Source organism: Salmo salar, chromosome ssa13 (genome assembly GCF_905237065.1).
Source record: "Salmo salar chromosome ssa13, Ssal_v3.1, whole genome shotgun sequence".
NCBI classification, from domain to species: Eukaryota; Metazoa; Chordata; class Actinopteri; order Salmoniformes; family Salmonidae; genus Salmo; species Salmo salar.
This window is the reverse complement of record NC_059454.1, coordinates 33,379,163-33,396,763: the sequence shown is the minus strand read 5'-3', so window position 1 is coordinate 33,396,763 and position 17,601 is coordinate 33,379,163. Positions and strand designations below refer to the sequence as shown.

At 43.3% G+C, this 17,601-nt stretch overlaps 1 protein-coding gene across 4 annotated transcripts in view; it reads left to right on the top strand.

Moving 5' to 3' along the window:
• The window catches only part of LOC106567295 (protein kinase C and casein kinase substrate in neurons protein 1), a 76,624-nt gene that overhangs the window by 32,017 nt on the left and 27,006 nt on the right, over window positions 1–17,601 (top strand). Inside the window, exon 1 of one of the 4 annotated variants that reach the window (XM_014136439.2) lies at window positions 121–374. The exons of the other annotated variants lie outside the window; for them this stretch is intronic. The gene's annotated coding sequence lies outside the window, so the exon portion shown is untranslated. Of the gene's footprint in view, window positions 1–120; window positions 375–17,601 lie in introns of those variants that run through there. 4 annotated transcript variants of the gene reach the window in all.

The window sequence follows — 17,601 nt, the reverse complement described above, 5'->3', positions numbered from 1 at the left end:
CTTCTTCTCTCTTTCTATCTTTGCAATGCATGTATATTCTATTGCTCCTCCTATCTTCTCCTATCCTCTTCTTTACCCTCCCTCCCCTTCTAAGCCATTCAACTGGAACGTTGCAGGATTATCTTTCCACCATTGAGAAACACTGGCTTGTTCACACTGGGTCTGGCTAAGACGGCCCAAAACAAAGAAATTCAACAGAGGCCTCTGTTCTCTCTGTTGATGTATACATCAACAGAAGCCAGATCTGGACTACAAAATAATACTTGAATAATACTTGAAGAGGGAGTAGCCCGTGCATGGTTCCCACAAGGGCTTGTGGATATACTTTTCTGTTTGATAGTGTCCTTCAATCTGTTTTCATGGGTGCAATTAGGGTAAGCGAAAACAATGAATATTGTTGCTAATTTGTGAGCCATAATGGCTTTGCCTTTTGCCGTAGTTTATTTCCTTGTTGCTGTACTGTAAGACAGATGGCAGAATGTTTATTGTAGAGTGCAATATCCTGCAAGCTTTGTCTTCAAGAGAAGTCTTTATTTTATTTATTGCCCAAGGCTTGGATCATAACTTGAATATAAGATTTGGGTGTATGTCTCTTATTCAAGTCATTTGAATTGCCTTCAGTTTGTTAAATGGTCTGTCCTCTTGCATTTAAGTGTAGTTATTGAGGGAGACTGTGTTCTGGTAGTTTTTTTATATGGACACCTAGTTTATAGTAGACGTGGTTTGATATAGCCTTATGGTTTGAAAGATTTGGGAGGGTTTCTCTGAGATACTGAATAATTTTCTATGGTGAATTACTTACATCAGCTTACGGAATCAGTTCAGGTACAATAAGTGAAAAAATCCTTCTGAGTCTTGCTCTAAAAAAGAAGTAGAATGGGTATCTGTTTGGATTGGCACAACTGCCGACCTTGAAGCCACATGCAACACGAAAATGATGTGCAATATATTGAAGCCTTGATATAGATATTTTCATGTTTAGATATGACACCTGTCATACTGAACATCAATTGATGAATCAATCAATTATTCTCTCTTCCTCTCTTTTTCTCGTCTCCTTCTCACCATCCGTTGTGAAGGAAGGTAACTGGCGGAATTTACCCAAATAACTAAGCAGCATGTCTCCCGACCCCCGTCACACTTCCCCCTCATGTGATGATTACTTTCTTTTGTGGCACTCTACTAGAGGTCGACAGATTATGATTTTTCAACGCCGATACCGATACCGATTATTGGAGGACCCAAAAAAACCCGGTACCGATTAATCGGCCGATTACATTTTTTTTTAAATGTATTTATTTGTAATAATGACAATTACAACAATACTGAATTAACACTTTTATTTTAACTTAATATAATACATCAATAAAATCAATTTAGCCTCAAATATATAATGAAACCTGTTCGACTTGGTTTAAATAAGGCAAAAACAAAGTGCTGGAGAAGAAAGTAAAAGTGCAATATGTGCTATGTAAAAAAGCTAACGTTTAAGTTCCTTGCTCAGAACATGAGAACATATGAAAGCTGGTGGTTCCTTTTAACATGAGTCTTCAATATTCCCAGGTAAGAAGTTTTAGGTTGTAGTTATTATAGGAATTATAGGACTATTTCTCTCTATACCATTTGTATTTCATATACCTTGACTATTGGATGTTCTTATAGGCACTATAGTATTGCCAGTGTAACAGTATAGCTTCCGTCCTTCTCCTCGCCCCTACCTGGGCTTGAACCAGGGACACATCGACAACAGCCACCCTCGAAGCATCGTTACCATCACGCCACAAAAGCCGCGGCCCTTGCGGAGCAAGGGGAACAACTATTTCAAGGTCTCAGAGCGAGTGACGTCACCGATTGAAACGCTATTAGCGTGCACCCCACTAACTAGCTAGCCATTTCACATCGGTTACACCAGCCTAATCACAGGAGTTGATAGGCTTGAAGTCATAAACAGCTCAATGCTTGAAGCACAGCAAAGAGCTGCTGGCAAATGCACGAAAGTGCTGTTTGAATGAATGCTTACGAGCCTGCTGCTGCCTACCACCGCTCAGTCAAACTGCTCTATCAAATATCAAATCATAGACTTAATTATAACATAATAACACACAGAAATACGAGCCTTAGGTCATTAATATGGTCAAATCCGGAAACTATCATTTCGAAAACAAAACGTTTACTCTTTCAATGAAATACAGAACCGTTCCGTATTTTATCTAACGGGTGGCATCCTAAGTCTAAATATTGCTGTTACATTGCACAACCTTCAATGTTATGTCATAATTATGTACAATTCTGGCAAATTAATTACGGTCTTTGTTAGGAAGAAATGGTCTTCACACAGTTCGCAACGAGCCAGGCGGCCCACACTGCTGCATATACCCTGACTCTGCTTGCACGGAACGCAAGAGAAGTGACACAATTTCCCTAGTTAAAATAAATTCATGTTAGCAGGCAATATGAACTAAATATGCAGGTTTAAAAATATATACTTGTGTATTGATTTTAAAGAAAGGCATTGATGTTTATGGTTATGTACACATTGGTGCAACAACAGTGCTTTTTTCGCGAATGTGCTTGTTAAATCATCACCCGTTTGGCGAAGTAGGCTGTGATTCGATGATAAATTAACAGGCACCGCATCGATTATATGCAACGCAGGACAAGCTAGATAAACTAATAATATCATCAACCATGTGTAGTTAACTAGTGATTATGTTAAGATTGATTGTTTTTTATAAGATAAGTTTAATGCTAGCTTGCAACTTACCTTGGCTTCTTGCTGCACTCGCTTAACAGGTAGTCAGCCTGCCACGCAGTCTCCTCGTGGAGTGCAATGTAATTGGCCACAATCAGTGTCGAAAAATGCCCATTACCGATTGTTATGAAAACTTGAAATCGGCCCTAATTAATCGGCCTTTCCGATTAATCGGTCGACCTCTACACTCTACAACCCTGAGTACCAGAGGAGGATGTATTGTAAATTGCAAATAAGAATGTTTTCTTAACTAACTTGCCTAGTTAAATAAAGGTTAAATTAAATATATATATATATAATTCTCATCCTGTAGTGACCATCTGAACCTGAGGACCTTTGTGTCCACATTATTTTTTGTATCAACAAACATTGTGCCCAATCTATCAATGTACCCTTGACACTATAATAGTTTTAGTGGTTACAATGCATAAAAAGACTGTGACCTTCCATGTAGCTTTTCTCACAGGAGAATTTTGAAATGGTATGAGTTCTGTTTTTCCCTTGTTATTTCACATTCATGGTAATGCTGCTGAAGGTTAGGTGTGATTTAGTTAGCTTTTCAATATCACAAGTGTGTGTACATGTAAATATCTTAATGTTGATAATCTAAGATAAAAACTTGACACTAAAGCAAAGGTTCTATACAGTTTATTCAAAGAGTATACAGTTACAGTTGAAGTCGGAAGTTTACATACACCTTAGCCAAATACATTTAAACTCTAGTTTTTCACAATTCCTGACATTTAATCCTAGTAAAAATTCCCTGTTAGGATCACCACTTTATTTTAAGAATGTTAAATGTCAGAATAATAGTAGAGAGAATGATTTATTTCAGCTTTTATTTCTTTCATCACATTCCCAGTGGGTCAGAAGTTTACATACACTCAATTTGTATTTGGTAGCTTTGCCTTTAAAACGTTTAACTTGGGTCAAACTTTTTGAGTAGCCTTCCACAAGCTTCCCACAATAAGTTTGGTGAATTTTGGTCCATTCCTCCTGACAGAGCTGGTGTAACGGAGTCAGATTTGTAGGCCTCCTTGCTCGCACACGCTTTTTCAGTTCTGCCCACAAATTTTCTATGGGATTGAGGTCAGGGCTTTGTGATGGCCACTCCAATACCTTGACTTTGTTGTCCTTAAGCCATTTTACCACAACTTCGGAAGTATGGTTGTGGTCATTGTCCATTTGGAAGACCCATTTGTGACCAAGCTTTAACTTCCTGACTGATGTCTTGATATGTTGCTTCAATATATCCACATAATTTTCCTGCCTCATGATGCCATCTATTTTGTGAAGTACACCAGTCCCTCCTGCAGCAAAGCACCCCCACAACATGATGCTGCCACCCCCGTGCTTCACGGTTGGGATGGTGTTCTTCGGCTTGCAAGCCTCCCCTTTTTCCTCCAAACACAACGATAGTTGTTATATTTTTGTTTCATCAGACCAGAGGACATTTTTCCAAAAAGTACGATCTTTGTCCCCATATGCAGTGGCAAACCGTAGTCTGGGTTTTTTATGGCGGTTTTGGAGCAGTCTTCCTTGCTGAGCGGCCTTTCAGGTTATGTCGATATAGGACTTGTTTAACTGGGGATATAGATACTTTGTACCTGTTTCCTCCAGCATCTTCACAAGGTCCTTTGCTGTTGTTCTAGGATTGATTTGCACTTTTCGCACCAAAGTACATTCATCTCTAGGAGACAGAATGCGTCTCCTTCCTGAGCGGTATGACGGCTGCGTGGTCCCATGGTGTTTATACTTGCGTACTATTGTTTGTACAGATGAACGTGGTACCTTCAGGCGCTTGGAAATTGCTCCCATGGATGAACCAGACTTGTGGAGGTCTACAATGTTTTTTCTGAGGTCTTGGCCGATTTCTTTAGATTTTCCCATGATATCAAGCAAAGAGGCACTGAGTTTGAAGGTAAGGCCTTGAAATACATCCACAGGTACACCTCCAATTGACTCAAATGATGTCAATTAGCCTATCAGAAGCCTCTAAATCCATGACATCATTTTCTGGAATTTCCCAAGCAGTTTCAAGGCACCGTCAACTTAGTGTATGTAAACTTCTGACCCACTGGAATTGTGATACATTGAATTATAAGTGAAATAATCTGTCTGTAAACAATAGTTGGAAAAATTACTTGTGTTATGCACAAAGTAGATGTCCTAACCGACTTGCCAAAACTATAGTTTTATAACAAGAAATTTGTGGAGTGGTTGAAAAACAAGTTTTAATGATTACAACCTAAGTGTATGTAAACTTCTGACTTCAACTGTATGTTTAGGTGTGGTTTGTGTTTATCCAATATAATTTCTTATATGGATGCCTGTAAAAGGGAGCATGTTTGACACAACATTTCACATTCACCCAAATGAATGAATATTTAAAACATATTAGAAACTGGGTGGTTTGAGTCCTGAATGCCGTTTGGCTGACCACGGGTATTACACAGGTATTACACGGGTATTACAAAACATTTATTTTTACTGCTCTAATTCCATTGGTAACCAGTTTATAATAGCAATAAGGCACCTCGGGTGTTTGTGATATATGGCCAATATACCATACCATGGCTAAGGGCTGATGCGTTGCATCGTGCGTAAAAGGACAGCCCTTAGCCATGGTATATTGGCCGTATATCACACCTCCTCAGGCCTTATTTCTTAAATCTATATTTCACATTTAGAAACTGCTTCACTACAGTATAATAACCATATTATAGTGGTGTGTAGTGTAGTTTAGAGCCATATGGGTTTCTTAATGAGCTCAGCTTTTCAAATCAAATCAAGTCACATTTTATTGGTCACATACACATGGTTAGCAGATGTTAATGCGAGTGTAGCGAAATGCTTGTGCTTCTAGTTCCGACAGTGCAGTAATATCTAACAAGTAATCTTAACAATTTCCCAACAACTACCTAATACACACAAATCTAAAGGGGATGATTGAGAATATATACATATAAATATATAAATGAGCGATGGTTGTGCGGCATAGGCAAGATGCAATAGATGGTATAAAATACAGTATATACATATTATATGAGTAATGTAAGGTATGTAAACATTATTTAAAGTGGCATTATTTAAAGTGACATTGTTTAAAGTGACTAGTGATCAATTTATTGAAGTGGCCAGTGATTGGGTCTCAATGTAGGCAGCAGCCTCTCTGAGTTAGTGATTGCTGTTTAGCAATCTGATGGCCTTGAGATAGAAGCTGTTTTTCAGTTACCTCGGTGCCAGCTTTGATGCACCTGTACTGACCTCGCCTTCTGGATGGTAGCGGTGTGAACAGGCAGTGGCTCGGGTGGTTGATGTTCTTGATCTTTTTGGCCTTCCTGTTACATCGGTGCTGTAGGTGTCATGGAGGGCAGGTAGTTAGCCCCCGGTGATGCGTTGGCAGACCGCACCACCCTCTGGAGAGCCTTGCGGTTGAGGGCGGTGCAGTTGCCGTACCAGGCTGTGATACAGCCAGACAGGATGCTCTCAATTGTGCATCTGTTAAAGTTTGTCAGGGTTTTGCGTGACAATCCACATTTCTTCAGCCTCCTGAGATTTAGCCTCCTGTTGCGCCTTCCTGTTGCGCCTTCTTCACCACCATGTCTGTGTGGGTGGACCATTTCAGTTTGTCTGTTATGTGTACGCTGAGGAACTTAAAGCTTTCCACCTTCGATGTGGATGGGGGGTGCTCCCTCTGCTGTTTCCTGAAGTCCACGATCATCTCCTTTGTTTTGCTGACGTTGAGTGAGAGGTTGTTTTCCTGACACCACACTCCGAGTGCCCTCACCTCCTCCCTGTAGGCTGTCTCATCGTTGTTGGTAATCAAGCCCACTACTGTTGTGTCGTCTGCAAACTTGATGATTGAGTTGGAGGCGTGCATGGCCATGCTGTCGTGGGTGAACAGGGAGTACAGGAGGGGGCTGAGCACGCACTGAGCACCCAAGTGTTGAGGATCAGCGGAGTGGAGGTGATGTTTCCTACCTTCACCACCTGTGGGTGGCCTGTGAGGAAGTCCAGGACCCAATTGCACAGGGCGGGGTTGAGACCCAGGGCCTCCAGCTTGATGATGAGCTTGGAGGGTACTATGGTGTTGAATGCTGAGCTGTAGTCAATGAACGGCATTCTTACATAGGTATTCCTCTTGTCCAGATGGGATAAGGCAGTGTGCAGTGTGATGGCGATTGCATAGTATGTGGACCTGTTTGGGCGGTATGCAAAATTAAGTGGGTCTAGGCTGGCCGATAAGGTGGAGGTGATATGATTATTGACTAGTCTCTCAAAGCACTTCATGATGACATAAGTGAGTGCTACGGGGCGGCAGTCATTTAGTTCAGTTAGCTTTGCCTTCTTGGGTACAGGAACAATGGTGGCCATCTTGAAGCATGTGGGGACAGCAGACTGGGATAGGGAGCGATTGAATATGTCCGTAAACACACCAGCCAGCTGGTCTGCGCATGCTCTGAGGCCGCAGCTAGGGATGCTGTCTGGGTCAGCAGCCTTATGAGGGTTAACACGTGTACATTTTTTACTCACGTCGGCCACGGAGAAGGAGAGGGGGCTTAGCCGGCTCTGGAGGATCCAGGGATCCATAGGCTAATTGGAGGGCCAGACTGACAGACAGGTAGACGGACCTATGATCTCACTGAAATGAGAATCACACCAATAATAATGGGTGGGTCATAGCTTGTGAGTGATGTTATCTAGAGTACTGGACCAGCAGGTTGAAGAGTGGAATTTCATCTCTTACTTTCTCATCGGCCTATTGACATCTTGAAAGCTGAAGAAAAATAAGTATTGTGAGTGTTATAGTACGAACAGTGAAGTAGATTCTCACTCTCGTGTTGTCTTGGCTCCCCTGGCTGAAACATTGTCTGCAGCATATCAAACAGATTTAATGCCTTTGCTGAGTCACGACATCTGATTATTATGCCTGATATAGATCTTATTGCCCAAAAGAATTACAGGGCAATGACTCTGACAGTAGACAAAGAGACCCTGAGCTCTTTCTTCACCCACGGGTCTCTGTGTATACACCTGCTCTTCTGCACAGCTGTAACCTTTACTCTGGCAAGGAAATGGTCATTTCTGGAGGCGGAGGGCAAACCGTGTGTCCTCTTTTTCTCTGCATGAGGAGTTCTCTTTTCACAGAGAATATGAAAAGAACTGGCAATATTATTTAAAGGTCTCTCTTATAGTAAATCTGTGATGCTGGTACTGGAGACTCCTACTTGGCCTTCCTACCTCTGATGCTTAATTCACAGTTACTTAGTGTGTTAGAAGGCCTTAAGTTGACTGGAACGTTATTTTACATTATGTGGTTCAAAATGAAAATGCTCAATAACTTGGTGGTGTAAAATGGCTCTTGTATAGGCTATTGTAAATACATTATTGCGGCACATTATCCTTGTAAATTCCCATACTTTTGATCCTCAAAGTTGAACCTTGCCACAGAGCTAAAGAAGTTAAGAGGATGATTTCAACACAGAGTATGTTAGACAAGTGCCCTACAAAGAATGTGTGTGTGATCTGGTTGAGTACAGAATGTAAACCCAAGGCTAACTGCCTTGGGTTTACACAAGTCAGTGTGATCCGCCGTGACTGTAAATATTGTGTTTGACAAACTGCACTGCATTACTGTGCGGCTGATTCAGCCATTGCTGTACTGTAACTGCAGTATAGCTGCCCTGCCTGTGCTCCTCGGTGCTCCTGCTAGTGTCACGATTCATCACACAGGGTACAAAATGTTCCCTGGTTCAGATTGAGATGAGTAGCCCATCATCGAGGCTTCGAGGATATATACTGCAGAAATGTGTTCAAATAAGTAAACACACTGTAGAAACACTGTACCTCTCTATTGCATACTTTTTCAAGTAGCAGGCACAGCCACACAAACCACACAAATTCAGTCTTAATGCCGACTGCTCATGATTATTGTGGCGTTGTGACAGATTAAGACTGAAAAGTTTTAGCTGTTATCTATCATGTGCATATAAATTGGCCTCTGAGTTCCACCAGTCCCATCTTTCAGGTGTAAAAGTCACTAATTTGTCAGGTTGGCTCAAACTGATCACAGCACTCACCTTATGCTGCTCCCTCTGAAGATTTACTCAACATGGTCAGTAGGGATGCACATTTTGGGGAATATTCAGAGGTGGAAACTTTCCGTGGGAATTAAATGGAATATATAAGAATTAACGGGAATATATGGGAATTAACGGAAATATATGCACATTAATATTAATACCATTTAAATGTAGATGTTTTTTGCATTGGATATATTTACCATATCATATGGAGACAGAAACATAAACCCTTTACCTTATCATAAGTAGACATTGCAAATGATTAAATCCTTCCAATAGAAATAAAAAAAAAAAATTTAGTTACGAATTGAACTTTAATTAATTGAGTTGACTCTTCACATGGGATGATTTCACTGAACAACAAAAGCGAATATTGAATGATCCCCAATGATCCATCGCATCTTCCAAAAACGTTTTCAACATACATCTGTAAAATGATAGTCTAGAAACTAAAGCTTTGGTTGTCTTCCTCTCAGGCTTCCATATCTTCTCCCTGGACCTCCTCAATGTCCACCTCTTGAATATCAGACTCTGAGGCCTCATCTTCACTGTCACTTTCCAACCTTGTTGAGGATGGCTCGTTGTCAGGCTCAAAAAGCCTCAAATTTGCCCAGATGGCCACCAATTCTTAAACCCTTGTATTGGTCAGCCTTTTGCGTTCTTTGGTGTGTGTGTTCCCAAACAAGGACCAGTTGCACTCTGAGGTGGCTGATGTTGGTGGGATTTGGAAGATGATGGAGGCAACAGGGTAAAGAGCCTCAGATCCACGAAGTCCCTTCCACCAGGTGGCTGATGAGATATGTTGGCACGACTGCCATATTGCATCTCCATCCCAAAGCCCTTGCTTGGAAGTGCATCACCAGACTGCCAAGAACCTTTCCCTCATCCAGGCCAAGGTAGCAAGACACGGTTGTGATGACACCATAGGTCTTGTTGATCTCTGCACCAGACAGGAAGCTCTTGCCAGCATACTTGGGGTCCAACATGTACGCTGCGGCGTGTATGGGCTTCAGGCAGAAGTCTTCACGCTTTTTGATGTGTTTCAGAACTGCAGTTTCCTCTGCTTGGAGCAACAGTGAAGTGGGCAGGGCAGTACGGATTTCTTCTCTGACATCTGCAAGCAGAGTCTGATCATCAGACAGGATGGCATTGTCTCCCTCAATCCGTGCAATGGCTACTGCTATAGGTTTCAGGAGTTTCAGGCTGCTTACCACTCTCTCACAAAATACATCATCCAGGAGGATCCTCTTGATGGGGCTGTACATATCGGCAGACTGTGATATGGTGATTTCTTGGAGAGACTCGTTCTCTTCCAGGAGACTGTCAAACATGATGACAACACCACCCAACGGGTGTTGCTGGGCAGCTTCAATGTGGTGCTCTTATTCTTCTCACTTTGCTTGGTGAGGTAGATTGCTGCTATAACTTGATGACCCTTCAAATACCTAACCATTTCCTTGGCTCTCTTGTAGAGTGTATCCATTATTTTCAGTGCCATGATGTCCATGAGGAGCAGATTCAATGCATGAGCAGCACTGCCAATGGGTGTGATGTGAGGGTAGGACTCCTCCACTTTAGCCCAAGCAGCCTTCATGTTCGCAGCATTGTCTGTCACCAGTGCAAATACCTTCTGTGGTCCAAGGCCATTGATGACTGACTTCAGCTTATCTGCAATGTAGACAAGTGTGTCTGTTGTCCCTTGTGTCTGTGCTCTTGTAGAATACTGGTTGAGGGGTGGAGATTATGTATTTAATTATTCTTTACCCACAAACATTCGATCACCCATCAGAGATGATTGCAATGCAGGCTGCTTTCTCTATGATTTGCTTGACCTTCACTTGAACTCTGTTGAACTCTGCATCCAGTAAATTAGTAGATAAAGCATGTCTGGTTGGAGGGGTGTATGCTGGACGAAGAACATTCAGAAATCTCTACCAATACACATTGCCTGTGAGCATCAGAGGTGAACCAGTTAAATACACAGCTCGAGCAAGACATTCATCAGCGTTTCTCTGACTACTTTCCTCCATTGAGTCAAAAAACTTCTGATTCCAGGAACACCATGGACTGTTGCTATCGATAAGGTGTCTGATTCATCATTTTCACCTCGAATAGAAGTAGAGGGACTTTTGTCGGGATTGCTTGTTGTGAGCGCTGAGGGAACTTTATGCACTTGGCCAGATAATACAGCATTTTTGTTGCATACTTCACATATGATTTGGCACAGTATTTGCAAATGTACACAGCTTTTCCTTCTACATGCTGCAGTGAAATGTCTCCACACATCAGATAGTGCCCATGGCATTTTCCAGTAAAGATGAGGTAAAAAAAACTATTACATTTCCATGTACAGATACATAGTTAAGCAGTTAGAATAAACAACTCCTTTGTAAGATACATGTTTTAAAATGAAACATGTATGGAAACAGGTGAATTAACAATCCTCAGTTAGCAGGGTCAAGCAAGCTAAAACCCACATGGTAGCAAAAACTACCTAGCAGAAATTGTTAACAAGTTAGAAATGATTTAAACACACTTTGCTGTAGGCTACTATTTACTAGTTAACAAAAAAGTATGTATGTCGTATAAAATATATTCACCCCACCCAGTATTGTAATCAAAACTTACCAGAAAGCATGTAGTCCTTGGCTCTGACAGTGTAGTAGTGTGGGCTCAATAGCCTCTCATTAGTGTGCAAGATCTTGAGAATCAGCTGTACATGTGATGGAAGAATGCACTGTGCATGCTGAGGGTTGTAATTCCATTGAGTTGGGGATAGTTTAACCAAAATATGTCACAAGACCTAGAATTGCCTTATGTGTATCGCACAAAAAAAGGTTCACTTTTATAAGCTAACTTTTTTTGTTTCTGAAATTTACCGGAAAGTTTCCGACCCTTTGCAACCCTAGTGGTCAGAATGTTACTTAGTTCACCAGCTTAGTTCACCAGGTGATTCCCTGTGACACATGCAGTACCAGTCAAACGTTTGGACACACCTACTCATTCAAGAGTTTTTCTTTATTTTTACTATTTTCTACATTGTAGAATAGTAGTGAATACATACAAACTATGAAATAACACATATGGAATCATGTAGTAACCAAAAAAGTGTTAAACAAATCAAAATATATTTAACATTTTAGATTCTTCAAAGTAACCACGCTTTGCCTTGATGATTGCCTTTGACAGCTTTGCACACTCTTGGCTTTGTCTCAACCAGCTTCACCTGGAATGCTTTTCCAACAGTCTTGAAGGAGTTCCCACATATGCTGAGCACTTGTTGGCTGCTTTTCCTTCACTCTGAGTTCCAACTCATCCCAAACCATCTCAATTGGGTTGAGGTCGGATGATTGTGGAGGCCAGGTCATCTGATGCAGCACTTCATCACTCTCCTTCTAGGTCAAATAGCCCTTACACAGCCTCGATGTGTGTTGGGTCATCGTCTTTTGGAAAAACAAATGATAGTCCCACTAAGGGCAAACAAGATGGGATGGCGTAGCGCTGCAGAATGCTGTGGTAGTCATGCTAGTTAAGTGGGCCTTGAATTCTAAATAAATCACTGACAATGTCACCAGCAAAGCACCATCACACCACCTCCTCCGTGCTTCACGGTGGGAACCACACATGCGGAGATCATCTGTTCACCTACTCTGTGTCTCACAAAGACACGGAGGTTGGAACCAAAAATCTCACAGTTGGACTCATCAGACCAAAGGACAGATTTCCACTGGTCTAATGTCCATTGCTCGTGTTTCTTGGCGCAAGCAAGTCTTTTCTTCTTATTGGTGTCCTTTAGTAGTGGTTTCTTTGCAGCAATTCAACCATGAAGGCCTGATTCACACAGTCTCCTCTGAACAGTTGATGTTGAGATGTGTCTGTTCCTTGAACTCTGTGAAGCATTTATTTGGGCTGCAATTTCTGAGGTTGGTAACTAATGAACTTATCCTCTGCAGCAGAGGTAACTCTGGGTCTTCCTTTCCTGAGCCAGTTTCATCATAGTGCTTGATGGTTTTTGCAACTGCACTTGAAGAAACTTTCAACGTTCTTGAAATGTTCCGTATTGACTGACCTTCATGTCTTAAAGTAATGATGGACTGTCGTTTCTCTTTGCTTATTTGAGCTGTTCTTGTCATAATATGGACTTGGTCTTTTACTAAATATGTCTATATTCTGTATACCACCCCTACCTTGTCACAACACAACTGATTGGCTCAAACACATTAAGAAGGAAAAAAATTACACAAATTAACGTATAATAAGGCACACCTGTTAATTGAAATGCATTCCAGGTGACTACCTAATTTATTTTTTATTTTAAATGTGACCTTAACACTTTTTTTGGTTACTACATGATTCCATATGTGTTATTTCATAGTGTTGATGTCTTCGCTGTTATTCTACAATGTAGAAAATTGTAAAAATAAAGAAAAACCCTTGAATGAGTAAATGTGTCCCAACTTTTGACTGGTACTGTATGCTTGGTGGAGAAGTCAGCATAAGGCCAAACAGACATAGCTTATCACCTTTACTCCTGTTCTCTTTGGGAGCATTACCAGAGAAAATATAATGTATTAATGCCTTACTAACTTAGTAGGATCATTCCACGAAATGAGTCACTTTTGCGTCGCTTGGATATTTTAAGTAGAGATTTGGCACCAATATTGGACTTTAAAAGCATGTTATATTGAATGAAGAGCCATTTAATATAGACCACATACAAAATTCAATAAAGTGCCCAAATCCAGCATATTGACATGTCCCTCTGTGCACTCTGTATCATTTTCACCATCATTGTAAAGCCCTAGTTTTGTTGCTTTGTCAAAGTAATTTCTGAAAATTGTTGTAGTTATGTGATTAGAAAATCATTTTAAGTAAAAAAAAACACCTGTCCCTCTGTCACAAAAAGAGCCGTGTTGAATAGACCAAACTGCAGCGGGAATATGGATGCTCATGTTTTAATTTAAAAAAAGGAGTAACGCATCCACTGGAAAACAATATACACGACAGGAACAGTTTTGCAGGCACACAACACGCAGTGCAAAAACAACTACCCACGAAAACCAAACAAACACACACCTACTTATGGGACTCCCAAATCAGAGGCAACTAGAAACACCTGCCTCCAATTGAGAGTCCAGCACCCAAAACTACAAATAGAAAAACAAACCTAGAACCTATACCAAACTAACACACCCCACTACACCACACACAAAACCCCATAATACAAAACAAATATACCTCTGCCACGTCCTGACCAAATATAATAGAAATAATACCGAAATATTGGTCAGGACGTGACATTACCCCCCCCCTAAAGGTGCAGACCCCGGAATGCACCTTAACCTCTTGGGGCTAGGTGGGACGCTAGCGTGCCACCCGTGGTGCACTCCATCAACAGCAGGTGCATTTCAAGAGCGGCAAATTTGAATCCAAATAAATGTCAAAATTCAAATTTTTCAAAAATACAACTATGTTACACCATTTGAAAGATAAACATCTCCTTAATCTAACCACGTTTTACGATTTCAAAAAGGTTTTACGGCGAAAGCATAAATTTAGAGTATGTTAGGACAGTACATTTACAAGAGTTGTGTGTAATGTTTTGTCAAGTCAAAGACAGGGTCACCAAAACCATAAAACCAGCTAAAATGATGCACTAACCTTTTACAATCTCCATCAGATGACACTCCTAGGACATTATGTTAGACAATGCATGCATTTTTAGTTCTATCAGGTTCATATTTATATCCAAAAACAGCGTTTTACTATGGCATTGATGTTGAGGAAATCGTTTCCCTCCAATAACCGGCAGTCAAGTCAGCGTAACAAATTAAATAATTAAAATTAGAAAACATTGGTAAAATATTATATTGTCATTTAAAGAATTATAGATTTACATCTCTTGAACGCAATCAACTTGCCAGATTTAAAAATAACCTTACTGGGAAATCACACTTTGCAATAATCTGAGCACTGCGCCCAGAAAAATACGCGTTGCGATACAGACTAGACGTCATGTTGGGGAGATCTAAAATCGAAAATACTATGTAAATAATCCATTACCTTTGATTCTCTTCATCAGATGTCACTTCCAGGTATCACAGGTCCATAACGAATGTAGTTTTGTTCAAAAAAGCTCATCATTTATGTCCAAAAATCTCCGTCTCGTTAGCACATGATGTAAGCCAGCCGGACTTCTCGTCATGAACGAGGGGAAAAAATATATTTCCGTTCGTTCAAACATGTCAAACGTTGTATAGCATAAATCATTAGGGCCTTTTTTAACCAGAACATGAATAATATTCAAGGTGGACGAATGCATACTCTTTTATAACGTATTGGAACGAGGGTACCCAACATGAACTCGCGCGCCAGGTGTCTAATGGGACATCATCGTTCCATGGCTCTTGTTCGGTCAGATCTCCCTCCAGAAGACTCAAAACACTTTGTAAAGGCTGGTGACATCTAGTGGAAGCAATAGGAAGTGCCAAAATATTCCTAAACCCCTGTGTTTTTCAATGGGATAGGTTTAAAGTCAATACAACACATCAGGTATCCACTTCCTGTCAGAAAATGTCTCAGGGTTTTGCCTGCCAAATGAGTTCTGTTATACTCACAGACACCATTCAAACAGTTTTGGAAACTTTAGAGTGTTTTCTATCCATATATAATAAGTATATGCATATTCTAGTTACTGGGTAGGATTAGTAACCAGATTAAATCGGGTACATTTTTTTTATCCAGACGTGCAAATGCTGCCCCCTAGACCCAACAGGTTAAAAGAAAACACAAAAAAATCCCCATTACCCCAACAAAACCAAAAAGCAATACCCCCTAAACAATAAGGGAGGGAAGGGAGGGTGGCTGCCGTCAACGACGGCACTGTGCTACACCCTCCCTCCCCAACCCACCTATCCTGGAGGTGGCTCCGGTGCAGGACGTGGACCCTGCTCCACCCTCGGCGTCGCCCACTTCGGTGGAGCCGATAGCTGCGCCAGGCAGACGGACCCCTCGGGCCGGGCCGGAGGACAGGAGGGCCCCTCGGGCCGGGCCGGGGGACAGGAGGGCCCCTCGGGCCGGGCCGGGGGACAGGAGGGCCCCTCGGGCCGGGGGACAGGAGGGCCCCTCGGGCCGGGCCGGGGGACAGGAGGGCCCCTCGGGCCGGGCCGGAGGGCAGGAGGGCCACTCGGGCCGGGCCGGAGGACAGGAGGGCCACTCGGGCTGGGCCGGAGGACAGGAGGGCCACTCGGGCTGGGCCGGAGGACAGGAGGGCCACTCGGGCCGATCCTGACAGGCAGGGCACCCTGGCAGATCCGGGCAGGCGGGCACCTCTGGCAGAACCGGGCAGTCTGGCCAGCCTGGCAGTTCAGGGCAGTCTGGCCAGCCTGGCAGTTCAGGGCAGTCTGGCCACCCTGGCAGTTCAGGGCAGTCTGGCCACCCTGGCAGTTCAGGGCAGTCTGGCCACCCTGGCAGTTCAGGGCAGTCTGGCCACCCTGGCAGTTCAGGGCAGTCTGGCCACCCTGGCAGTTCAGGGCAGTCTGGCCACTCTGGCAGTTCAGGGCAGTCTGGCCACTCTGGCAGTTCAGGGCAGTCTGGCCACTCTGGCAGTTCAGGGCAGTCTGGCCACTCTGGCAGTTCAGGGCAGTCTGGCCACTCCGGCAGTTCAGGGCAGTCTGGCCACTCCGGCAGTTCAGGGCAGTCTGGCCACTCCGGCAGTTCAGGGCAGTCTGGCCACTCCGGCAGTTCAGGGCAGTCTGGCCACTCCGGCAGTTCAGGGCAGTCTGGCCACTCCGGCAGTTCAGGGCAGTCTGACCTCTCTGGCGACTGTTGACTGGCGGGCAGCTCTGATGACTGTTGACTGGCGGGCAGCTCTGACGACTGTTGACTGGCGGGCAGCTCTGACGACTGTTGACTGGCGGGCAGCTCTGACGACTGTTGACTGGCGGGCAGCTCTGACGACTGTTGACTGGCGGGCAGCTCTGACGACTGTTGACTGGCGGGCAGCTCTGACGACTGTTGACTGGCGGGCAGCTCTGGTGATGGTTGACTGGCGGGCAGCACTGACGACTGTTGACTGGCGGGCAGCTCTGGTGACTGTTGACTGGCGAGGCTGGGTTGACACACTAGACTCCTGATGCGTGGGGCTGGTATAGGACGTGCCAGCCTGGAGACACGCACCTCCATGCTAGTGCGTCTGGCGGGAAACACCGGACCGAAAGGGCGCACTGGCGGTCTTGAGCGCAGGGTTGGCATCACCCCTTCCGGCTCGATGCCTACTTCGCCCTGGCACATGCGGGGCGCTGGTACCTTGCCTACCGGCCTGAAAATCCCAGGCCTCACCACAGCCTCAACCCCAAAGCACGGGACCTGTCCAGTCTGCCCTACAAGGGTACGGGGAGCTGGCCTGGGGCTGTAATCTCGCCCCGCCAAATAGCCCTTGTGCCCCCCCCTAAAAAATTATTGGGGCTGCCTCCAACATTCCTCCCTCACTTGCCTCTGTCCTCTTCTCCGCTGCTTGGTCCTTTGGTGGTGGGTAGTTCTGTCACAAAAAGAGCCGTGTTGAATAGACCAAACTGCAGCGGGAATATGGATGCTCATGTTTTAATAAAAAAAAAGGAGTAACGCATCCACTGGAAAACAATATACACGACAGGAACAGTTTTGCAGGCACACAACACGCAGTGCAAAAACAACTACCCACGAAAACCAAACAAACACACACCTACTTATGGGACTCCCAATCAGAGGCAACTAGAAACACCT